The sequence below is a fragment of the Chiloscyllium plagiosum genome, chromosome 34 (assembly GCF_004010195.1).
Source record: "Chiloscyllium plagiosum isolate BGI_BamShark_2017 chromosome 34, ASM401019v2, whole genome shotgun sequence".
NCBI lineage: Eukaryota > Metazoa > Chordata > Chondrichthyes > Orectolobiformes > Hemiscylliidae > Chiloscyllium > Chiloscyllium plagiosum.
In genome coordinates, this window is record NC_057743.1 from 23921230 (window position 1) to 23933631 (window position 12402).

Here is a 12402-nt window from a genome sequence, read left to right on the forward strand (position 1 = left end):
ACTGGAAAGGGTGGCATTCTATTACGGGGAGCAGAAGTGATTGTCCCAAACAAAGGTCACTGCTAGATACTGGCTGAATTCTATCAGGGTCATCTAAGGGTGTCCAAAATGAAGATGGTGATGAGAAGTTATGTCTGGTGACCAGGATTGGATACAGATGAACCTGCATTGTTTGGGGCAGTGCCCAGAGTGCCAGTAAGGCCAAAAGTTATCACCATTAGTTCCCCACATTCATGGGAATGAGTCGATAAACTCTGGACTCAGTTACACATTGACTATGCAGGCTCTTTTATGTGGTCAATGTTCTTTGGTCATTGTGGTCGCCCTCTCAAAGTTATTGGATGTACATGGAGTTCATTCATCAAACACATGGATGACGATTGAAAAGGCTTCGAAAATCTTTTGGGTTCTCAGAAATGTTGGTCACAGACAACAGGACACCATTTACTAGCTGGAAGTTCAAGTATTTCCTGAAGTCGAATAGCATACAGCATATAAGGGCAGCTCCATACCATCCATTGCCCAATAGTCTGGCAGAAACAGTAGTCCAAACTTTAAAGGTAAGCTTCTCTCAATACCAAACTGACCTGATTCCTATTTGATTATTGGACACCCCTCATGCAACTACAAGGATAGCTCCAGCAGAGTTGCTAATGGGGATATTCCTGGAGCTGGGGACAGGGTGAAATGGCATCAGGAACACCAACGCTGGACACAAAACTCCTCAAAGTGTGAGAGACAGTTTACTTTAGGGGATGAAGTTAGTGTAGGAATCACAGAAATAGTCCTGAATGGGTAAGAGGCATGGTCGATGCGAGATCAGGTCCTGTGACGTACAGAGTTTGAGTAGATGAGTTAGTCCTGAACAAGCAAATGGACCATAAGCGAGTCACAAACTGGGCAGGAGCAAAACATCCATGGCCCCTTAGAACAGCTGGAAAGGCTAATGGAATCCATGTATTCTTCCCCTTCATCTAGCATCAAATAAAACTTGAGTCTGAGATAGACATAGCCGATGTTGCAGCGTCAGCACCTTTACCACCTGAAGAAGAGGATAAATTTCTTGTGGGTACAAAAGGTGGCATCAGCCCAGTATATGTCGCCCAGATCCAAGGCTGAGTCAGAGGAACCAGCTCCATTACGAAAACTCCCCAGGCAAGGCTGTAAGAAAAAGAACAGATCCATATCCCCAAACTTGGGGGAAGGGATGTAGTGATTGTAATGGGATTAGCCAGGTGGACCTCAGACTATGAATTCCCTGATAGGGGCAGTAAATTTAGTCCAATTAGAGAGTCCTGGCTGACAGATATAAACAGGAATGTCAGAGGTTCTCTTCACTCTGAGATCTGGCTCTGAGGAAGCCGGACCAATGTCAAGTTCTATGCACATGGTGACTTGGTGATGGGATACTGGCCTCTGCGGAGTTATTTCAAAGGTCATTTCATGAAGCAATCAGTGAAAAAGGATATTTAGCATGATAACATTGAAGAATTTAGAAGCTAATCTTCAATAGAAACTCATGGAAAAGCGCCCCAACTAGACAATCCTTATTTCCCACCATTAGCATTTATGCCCACCTTAACTAGAACAGCCATCAAAGAGGAAGATTAACTATACTACCTTTTATCTACAGACTGATGGCTGTGTCTGTAGATCATTTTTCTATCAACCTGACTGCAACTCTGATTTAGCAGTGGCTGCCAATGATGGAGGTGCTTTGCTCCCAGTGCTCTCCTGCATGTTTTCTTAATGTTTTTGTACCGTGCTTACGACAGTTCCTTAAATTTCCTCAATGCCTTTTTGTAATAGATACAAATTTAGTTTCCTATCAGGACAGAATCAGTCAAATTTGCACCTGAAAACATGAATGATTATGCAAGTAACTTTAGGTTTTTTTTGTTGTTGATATGTTTACTGAGCGTTCAGCAAGTTCACTGAAAGAATCTGAACGAACAAGAGCTAACACCTAGGAGCACACAGGCTTCAGAAACAGGTCTGAAGCCCACAGGGCTTCAGAAACTCCCTATTGGGTCAGATGGTTTTATGTTTGAAACAGATGTAGAGCCTCTTGCATGCCCTAATTAGCACCTGCTTCAGGATCCCTGTGGAAAACTGGATTGCCCAAAATGCAGCAGAATCATAATCATCATAAAATAAGCAAGAGCGGGCATGATAAATCAGTGTATATTAGATGCAGAGTGTGGCATATCAAATGTAGACAGAGGTAATAGTAAATAAATATATTAGAGAATAGATGTGGTTTGTTAGAGTGAGGATGTGATTTATCGAAGCATGGATAGATCAGTATATTCAATAGCTTTTGAGTTATCTGTGTATTAGAGGCAGGATGTGGCTTATCAGAATGTATTACAGACAGGATATTCCATCCAAGTATATTACAGAAAGGGGCTGTAGTTTTCCAAATGACTTAGTGCGATATGAAGTACTTCCCAGAGAAGCTTGAAATTTCTTTCTCTAAGATGCTACATATGTATAACCTGCTATGGTAAGGTTGGAAATAGTGTTAGACTCTTTTTCTCTGTTCGTGTCATATTAGCAGCTTTGTTCTGACATACTGGAATATCACAATGGGTTTGTTCTGGTGCATTGCAAATCCTGCTGACTCTAACAGTCAGCTGTGTTCCCTTGTGAGAGACATAAAAACAAATGGCTGCATTGTGAATTTTGGATCTCATTGTTCAGACCCATAGGGCAGAATCTTATAGGGGTCTGAGTAATATGACCTAAGGTGAGATATGTCGCAGAATCACAAAAAGTCTTACAAAACCAATCTCGATGTTGGGAGCATCACACTTTTTTTAAGCTTTTGCCGAGCAGTAAGGCAAGTTTCTCACTAAGCAGTGATGACATGCCAATTTATGATTATAGCTTGTTAAAAACCTTATTAATGCCGCAACTCTTTTCATTAACATTCCGATTCCTATCTTCAAATCCGCTGAGCAAGGTAGACTGGGAAATATCGATGTGGAAAACAGAGCAGTGGTCTGGTGACTTCAGCTCGCTGCTGGCTGCACAGAGACTCCATGTTGCTTCGGACCAAGCAACATCTCGTAGCACAGTCGTGACACCGGATATCTAACACCCCTGCGACGGTGGACATTGGCATCTGACATTTTCCAACCCCTCGCGAACATTATGGTACCTGTCTGATCAATGTGCAGGTTGCTTAGTGTGATGGTGCTGTGGATTTAAGAGTTTTGGCCTGGTTTCTTTTAGAGAGATGCAGAGTAGTCTGTGAGAAGATAAACATGTAATGCGCACTAGTGTATTTTTGTGCAACATGATTTTCAAATCATTAAATTGAATGTTGATAACTATTTATGTTCTCTCTCTCTAACACACAGTATATATTTATTTATGTAATATTTACAAAAGTATATTTGAGCTATGTATGCCAATACCGACGGTGCCTTATGGCAGTCCTTGACATTGTCTTCCTGCTGTTGCCTCAGTTTCTGAAGTAGGTGTTGCAAACAATTGTGCTCTAAATCTATTTTAAAATTCCCGCAAATTCAATAATGGCCATAATTCTTTTTCTTTTTGTTGTTTATTATTTTACATAGAATCTGGCACTTGTTTGGCCATTTTTTGATTCATGCCAAGCATGAATTTCATCCCCTTGAAAATAATACCTCTTGTATAAGTCGACCCCCTAATTTCAGATTTAAAAAACGATCTTCAAAACTCAACCTATAAATAGTTACTGTATCTGTTATTCTGTTAAGTTTTCCAACAAAATTAAGCTATTCCAAGTTCTTTCTTTCATTGTATTTTAACTATAGTGTTTGAATAAATTGTGTTTTTCTTAACATCAATTAGTTTGACCTGTCAAGTTGCGTCTGGAACACAGGACCTGACATTTATCTTTAAAGTAAAAAACATTAGGGTCTAGGCTACCTTCTTAATATATTTTGAGTGGGTCTGGTCTGGTCCATACCATTTGAAAACATTGACCTGCATTGAAGGGAACACCAGCAAATAGCATTGAAAATTAGCTCTTACAGCATCTGGCTTGAACCAGGCTGCTTCTGGAATGGCCATGGTCAGGCGCCTATTTAGTCTGTTCTCGATCATGGGTCCATGACTCTACAATTGGGGAGTGTGTTGTGGTCAGTCTTGTGGCTCCATAGCAACTGGTCCAGGACAGTAGGTCTAACACAGTTCAGGATTTAACCTTTTGTGAGTTACAGTTTTGAATGCCTTGAATGCAACACATTTACTGGTTCCCCTCTATCCAATCCTATTGAGACTGAGAACATAGAACGTAGAACATAAAACAATACAGCGCAGAACTGGCCCTTTGGCCCTTGATGTTGCGCCAACCTGTGAACTATTTTCAGCTCGTCCCCTGACACTATCCCATCATCATCCATGTGCTTATCCAAGGATTGTTTGAATCTCCCTAATGTGGCTGAGTTAACTACATTAGCAGGTAGGGCATTTCATGCCCTTACCACTCTCTGAGTAAAGAACCTGCCTCTGACATCTTCTTAAATCTATCACCCCTCAATTTGTAGTTATGCCCCCTCGTACAAGCTAACGTTATCATCCTAGGAAAAAGACTTTCACTGTCTACCCTATCTAATCATCTGATCATCTTCTATGTCTCTGTCAAATCCCCTCTTAGGTCTGTTCTCACTGGAAAGAAGAAGGCTAAGTCTCTCAGCCTTTCCTCATAAGACCTTCCCTCCAGATCAGGCAACATCCTGGTAAATCTCCTCTGCACCTTTTCCAATGCTTCCACATCCTCCCAAAATATGGCGACCAGAAGTGTACACAATATTCCAAGTGCAGTCGAACTTGCGTTTTGTAGTTACAGCATGATATTGTGGTTCCGGAACTCAATCCCTCTACCAACGAAACCTAACACACCGTATACCTTCTTAACAGCACTATCAACCTGGGTGGCAACTTTCAGGGATCTATGTACATGGACTCCAAGATCCTTCTGCACATCCAAACTACCAAGAATCTTTCCATTGACCCAGTACTCTGCCTTCCTGTTATTCTTCCCAAAGTGCATCACCTCACATTTAGCTGCATTGAACTCCATTTGCCACCTCTCAGCCCAGTTCTGCAGTTTATCCAAGTCCCCCTGCAACCTGTAACATTCTTCCAAATTGTCCACTACTCCACTGACTTTAGTGTCATATGCAAATTTACTAATCCATCCACCTATGCCTGCGCCTAAGTCATTTATAAAATGACAAACAGCTGTGGTCCCAAAACAGATCTTTGAGGCTCACCACGAGTAACCGGACTCCAGGCTGAATATTTCCTATCAACCATCACTTGCTGCCTTTTTTCAGAAAGCCAGTTTTTAATCCAAACTGCTAAATCCCCCTCAATCCCATGCCTCTGCATTTTCTCCAACAGCCCACCATGTGGAACCTTATCAAATGCTTTACTGAAGTCCATGTATTCCATGTCAACTGCTCTACCTTCATCTACATGCTTTGTCACCTTCTCAAAAAGCTCAATGAGGTTTGTGAGACACGACCTGCCCTTGACGAAACCATGTTGACTATCTGAAATCAAATTGTTGCTTGCTAGATGATTTTAAATCTTATCTCTTATAATCCTTTCCAAAACTTTTCCTACAACAGAAGTAAGGATCACTAGTCTATAATTACCTGGGTCATCTCTACTGCCCTTCTTGAACAAGGGCATACCATTTGCAATCCTCCAGTCCTCTGGTACTAAACCTGTAGACAATAATGACGCAAATATCAAAGCCAAAGGCTCTGCTATCTCCTCCCTAGCTTCCCAGAGAATCCTTAGATAAATCCCATCCGGCCTAGAGGACTTGTCTACTTTCACTCCTAGAATTGATAACACCTGTTCGTAACTAACCTCGATCCTTTCTAGTCTAATATCTCGTATCTCATTCTTCTCTATAATATTCTCCTTTCCTTGAGTGAAAACTAATGACAAATGTTCCTTTAGCACCTCTCCGACCTCCACAGGATCCACACTCAACTTCCCACTTCTGTCTTTGACTGGCCCTATTCCTACCCTAGTCATCCTTTTATTCCTCACATACCTATAGAAAGCTTTAGGATTTTCCTTTATTCTATTTGCTGAAGACTGCTCGTGTCCTGTCTTTGCTCTTCTTAACTCTCTCTTTAAATCCTTCCTAGCTGATCTGTAACTCCAGCACCTCATCTGAACCATCTTGCCTCAGCAACACATAAGCCTCCTTCTGCTTAACAAGAGATGCAGTTTCTGTAGTAAACCATGGTTCCCTTATCTTATCACTTCCTCCCTGCCTGACAGGGACATACTATCAAGGACACATAATATCTGTTCCTTAAACCAGCTCCACATTTCCATTGCCTACATCCCCTACATTTTGCTACCATTTCTATGCATCCTAATTCTTGCCTAATTGCATTATAATTGCCCTTGCTCCATCGATAACTCTTGACCTGTGGCATGTACCTATATCTTTCCATCGCTAAACTAAACGTAACTGAATTATGGTCACTGCCTCCAAAGTGCTCACCTACAACTAAATCAAACACCTGACCTGGTTCATTACCAAGCACCAGATCCAGTGTGGCCTCCCTTCTTGTTGGCCCTTTGACATATTGTGTCAGGAAACCCTCCTGTACACATTGGACAAAAACTGATCGACGAGTCCTCATCAAAAGTTCTTTCAGCTACCATTATACTATCCTTGACTAATAAGGCCATGCCTCCCCTTCTTTTACTGCCTTGCCTGTTCCTAATGAAAGATTTAAACCTGGAACTTGCAACATCCAATCCTCACCCTGCTCTATCCGAAATGACCACAACATTGAAGTCCCAGGTACCTATCTATGCTGCAAGCTCACCTTCTGTCGTTGAAGTAGACACACTCCAAACCAGCTTGCTGTCTGTCAGGACACTCCTGTGATTGTGAAATCCTGTCCCTGTCCTCCCTACTCTCATCCCCCTGTGCACTGCAACTACACCTTAGGTTCCCATGCCCCTGCTGAACAGGGTGGTCATTATTGGGGACTTTAACTTCCCCAATATTGACTGAAAATGCTATAACTCTAGTACATCGGATGGATCAGTTGCAGTTTCTTTGAAAATCTCTTAATAAATTAGTTAGACACAATTTCCCTTTCATGAAGCTATGTTTAGATTATTATTATCCAAATATTCTGCTCTACTTCTTTAATTATGATTCCAATTGCCTTCTCTCTATACCTTTTAAGTTACTTGTTGTTCATGCGACCATTTCAATGTTTTGCAACTCTCAGCCTTAGAGATTGTTATCAATATCAACCTTCCTAACAAAATTGTAGATGGATGTTGGTTAGATTCTGTGAGCAGGCGGAGGTTCTGCTGCACCATTTTCCCAAAGACCTTGGAACTCTTGGATCCTTTAAGCAAATGAGGTCTTACTGACAGTGGTCCTTTCATTACTTTCCTTCACTGATCCCTTCTCTTATATTTGCCTTGAGGTTGTGTTCCTACATTGTGACAATGTACTTGGGGTGGTGTTCTGGAAATCAAGATCCACTATTCCCTGACACGCCACAAATAAAACAATTTTATTAAATCACCAAACTGCCCATTTTACCTAACTGCCCAATTCGGGCGAAAAGAATATGGTCACTCGATTTTTCATTAGCAAGAAAATAACTTTATTATAATTAAACTGTTTCTAACTAATAACTCTATAACTTAAATCCTACTCTTTTTTTAAAGAAGAAATTCCCGTATGCTTACAAACACACAAAGAAACAAGGCAAGGAATATTATGGGAGGAGAAGGAAACAAAAGTCAGATGCACAGTTTTAGATCAGTTCAGATCGCAAACATTGATGAGGAAGTGTTTTCTTCCCGTTTCATTCAACTCATTTTGACTCGAGGACACAGCTATGTTAATTCTCAGTCTTTCATTCATTAGTCACCCTTCCTATGTCACTGAAGGTGATTTTTCCCTTTTTCCTTTCAGTAAAGGAATTTGCAGAGAGCAGTTCACAAGGCAAAGGTGTGTGATAACACCAAGGAAATTTCCTGTTACTTCTCGACACCGGAGGGGAATCTAGGAATAGATGAAGATATTTCCTCTTTGCAGGTAGGATGTTTTACTTCAGCTGTCTACATTTAGGCAGTAGCCACAGGAACGAATGAACTGTTACTGTGCTGATCCTTTCTGAGCTCATAACTGAATGACCAAACGTAGGACTAGTTTCTAGGCAAAATTGCCCTGAACGTGCACATGTAGCTGAGGTGTCTAGTATCTTCCCACACTGCTGGGATAAGGCAATATTGTAGATACAATTCACAATGAGTTCCAGTAACTCAGTTTTAGAACTGCAGCATCTTCTTTCAAAGCTTCCTCTGGTTTAAAGCTGTATCTATATCAGTTCAAAACTAAAAGTAAGCTTTACAATGCTCTTTCATAACTTGGCAATCTGCACTCCTTCCTCTAATTAAATCCTTTGAGTGTGAGGGCTCAGGCTCACAATACAAAAGGAATGTATGATTTAGGAAATAGGATTTCAGCCTGAATTATTCTGACGCTTGATACCGATCAAATGGTGCATGTTTAGGGGCAAAATGTTCCACATCTGAGTTCTCCAACTCATACACTTTCCTGTTACTTTTATATTGGTATTCACTTGCTAATGCTGGGTCAATATTCTGATGTTTATCCAGCATCAGCATGGTGACAACGGTACCATAAATATTGCCGGGCAAAAGAAGACTATCAATCGCCATCTTCTTTGGGTGACTTAGGGATAGGCAATAAATGTGAACTTTGCCAATCAATAGAATAAGTGAAAGAGATGCAGGAAATTCTACAAAATGACCTTTGAAATGTGAACTCTGCTAATTGGTGTTCTTCGAAATTTCATTTTCATTAAATAGATAAGCAAAGCTTAAAATTTAAAAAATGATGTTGAAGTGTGCTATTCCGATTTTCTAGAAGAACTGATTTGTGTTATAGTTTCTTGCCCATTTTCACAGCTGCTAATAATTAAAATTATAAATTCTTTCCATGATTTGGGATGCCATCTGGAATCTGTGGTAGCTTCTAGTCCCTTCACCTTTATTCATTTCTGCAAACGTTTCCAGTATAGGAGAAGGGATGATCATACAAACATTGATGTATTTACATTAAATTTGATTTTCCAACCCCTCCTCCAATCAACTCAATAGACAAAATAAATTTCTCTAACTGTGGAGGAGCAAATCAGTCTGAACATCATAATATTTAATGGTCTTCAGATGCCATATTCACCTTCAAGCAAAGGGTGATACCCAGCTTTGGCACAACAAAAAAATAGATTCAAAGATATGGTGAAAAAGTGGATGGGAGAGGTTGAAGGATACAATGAGAAGATGCGTGCCTGAGGTTAAAGGATAAGATGAGAAACTAGGTCAGTGATGTTGAAGAAATATGATGAACATATGGGGTTGGTGAGTGGGTGAAAGAGAAATACTTGCTGGATTCAGTGGCATTTCATTCTTCTCAAAAAATAGAAAATAATTTCTTCGGTACAATCACTCTACTGGTGTAATTGATTTACAAAGCTCCCTAAGAAAGTGTATAAAGGGTTGGTTTAGCCACAAATTCCATTCTTTTGGGGAATCTGCTTTTCCCCCACATTATGGCAGGGAATCAGGAGAGCCCTGCAGAAATTCCAAACATTTATATTTCATATATGATACACTGAAAAAAAAGGCAGTTTCGTTTAAACTCAAAAACTGGCAAAGAACCCATTCGGCTTTCAGCATGCATGTTGGAATTTGCATATTATACATACATCATGTAGACACTATTAAACTCCACCAGATGTTTTATCTGATGTGTATTGCATATCAGAGGGCACAGGTGCATATAGATTCAGTGAGGAGCATAAAAGTTTCAACAACTCCACCATCTGTCCATTGAAGTACAATGTTTACTAAATTGGAAATCAGCCCATACTTTATGATAGAAATTTTTTAAAAAAGAGCAGTCTGCTTTCACTGATGCCAACATGGCTGGTTTGGAATCATGGATAATTCCCAAAACGTTACAGCTAAACACCACCTTTGAAATAATACTTAACCCATGAAAAATAGTTTGAATAGTTTTCAGTGTTGTTGGCAGATTATACCTCAGGACTCACTAATTATATCTCCATTCCCTCACCAACAGTTTATGGCGGAGAATTTGACTTTGTGTAAAATGATTGATAATTATTCAGCAGCCTGTTGATGCTAAATTCAGTGGAAGCAAAAATTAGAGGAAATGTTAGACCACTTCTTTGTTATCACTTGTTTTACACTATCGCACAAAGTCATAACCCAGCCTACCAAGATTTTTTGTAAGATGTTCCTGTAGTTTATTCTCCGCCCCTTGGCTGTTTGACTAGGACTTAATGGTGGAATTCTTGTCTCTGAGTCAAAGGTTTGTGAGTTCAATCCCCATTTATGAGGTCTGTGTATGTAGGAAGCAACTATAACTTCACTGCGTCCTCTTTAGGGTTATCAGGTTGGTTTTACAAGTTGGTGGAACTTAAGTTCCGTTGGCTGTAAATGATCCCATAGAACTATCAAAGAAGAAGAGTTCCCTTAGTGTCCCAGATAATATTTATATCTGAAGCAGCAGCTAAAACACAAGCATAGACCTTCCAATCTCCAAATAATTGGGGACTGGACATATCCTGATAGATGCAGGACCTCTTGGAGTTATAGTGCACTCGTTTAACCTTCCGATGGGCAATTAGCTGGCATCTGGAACCCTCTCAGTTCTAGTTATAGACTTCTGAGTGTTCTTATTTACCTTAATAGTTGACAAAGGAAGGCTAGGGGTTTAAAATATGCTTTAACTCTGGCTAATTATAAAACTGACCAATGCCACTCAGACTTACTGCTGGATACTCCCCCACCCCAGCCCTCAAAACACTCACACAGAGTAACTCTGACCATCCCTACCACCCACCTTACCTGCACAGACACCAACCACCCTGACATATCCTATCTCTCACCAACTGACCTAACTATCCACCCTCACCTATCTGCCATCCTAACCCCTTACATAACTATCTGACACCTACCTGTTCACACACTGGACATGAAATTCCTTACCCACCCTCCTGCCACCCTACTCCTCTGTCATCTGACACACTTCTCTCAGTAACTGTCAAAGTGGCTTTGGAACCTTTAAACATTTACTGGAATACAGGAGCCAATGCATTAACAAGGGGTCGTAGTTTATACGCAGATGAACTCTGATGCTACTTACATTTCCTTGCTCATTTGTTTCTGTTGTGATGCATCCTTCAGTGGTCCTGCCGAAAGAGCCTGGAAAGCTAAGTGGGAATCTTTTTGTCTGATCTGGTCAGAAATAGGAATTCTGACAGACTGGAATATTTGGGCCCACAATTGACCATTTATCTACTTGCTATGGCACCACTTCAAAAAGTACTTAGAAGAGTCAATGAGATACTTTGGGACCACCTGAGATCGTTGAAATGCACAGAATAAATGTAAGTGTTTGCTTTCTCCTGAAGGTGCTGAGTGTCTTTGCATATGGGTTTCACAGGTGCTCAATGTTATGATTGTAACTAGACCAGCCAACAGGACCTTATAGAACAGGAGTTCCTGATTGAGGCTATTAATCTGGTCTAATCAGGGAACCCTGGCTGGCATAAAAAGGTTGAATGTCAGGGATAACAACACTCTGCTGCCTGGCTCTGTATTAGACAGTACTATAGTTAAGGACTGTTCGTGTATAAATAGGGGTGAGAGTTAGTGACAGATTACTCGGCGCTGTAGAGTTATTTCAGTGGTGACAAAAGTAAAACACAATCCTGAAGGAAGTCACTCACAACAGTCATCTTTAAGTTGGGGTGAGCATTTTCTTACATCATGCCTTTGTTTTGGAAACTTGACTCCTATGACCCTGTCTTCGAGGACTGAGCCTAGTATGTGGAAAGAATTCATTATTTTTTTCCAGGCAAACAACATTGTGGCAGACAAAAAACAACAAGTAATTATTCTGACAAATTGTTGATCTGGAGCTTTTCTTGTCATTAGGAGCCTAACTTTCCCTGAGGCACCAGATACTAAAACATTTCAAGAATTGATGTAGTCAAAAGAATATTATGACCCCAAGTCTCCTTTAATTCTGAGACACTATTGCTTTTACTCAGCAATTCGAGATACAGGGTACTCCATTTTGGAATTTTAGATTAGGGTAAGATGATTGGCAAGGTAAAAACAATGACTGCAGATGCTGGAAACCAGATTCTGGATCAGTGGTGCTGGAAGAGCATAGCAATTCAGGCAGCATCCGAGGACAGGCAAAATCGACGTTTCGGGCAAAAGCCCTTCATCAGGAATAAAGGCAGAGAGACTGAAGCGTGGAGAGATAAGCTAGAGGAGGGT

General features: G+C 40.6%; 1 protein-coding gene across 1 annotated transcript in view; it reads left to right on the top strand.

Moving 5' to 3' along the window:
* Positions 1-11712: 11712 nt before the first annotated feature.
* Positions 11713-12402, top strand: part of LOC122540343 (matrix remodeling-associated protein 8-like) — an 87818-nt gene continuing 87128 nt past the window's right edge. The window contains exon 1 of the mRNA XM_043675919.1: positions 11713-11864. The gene's annotated coding sequence lies outside the window, so the exon portion shown is untranslated. The remainder of the gene's footprint in view (positions 11865-12402) is intronic.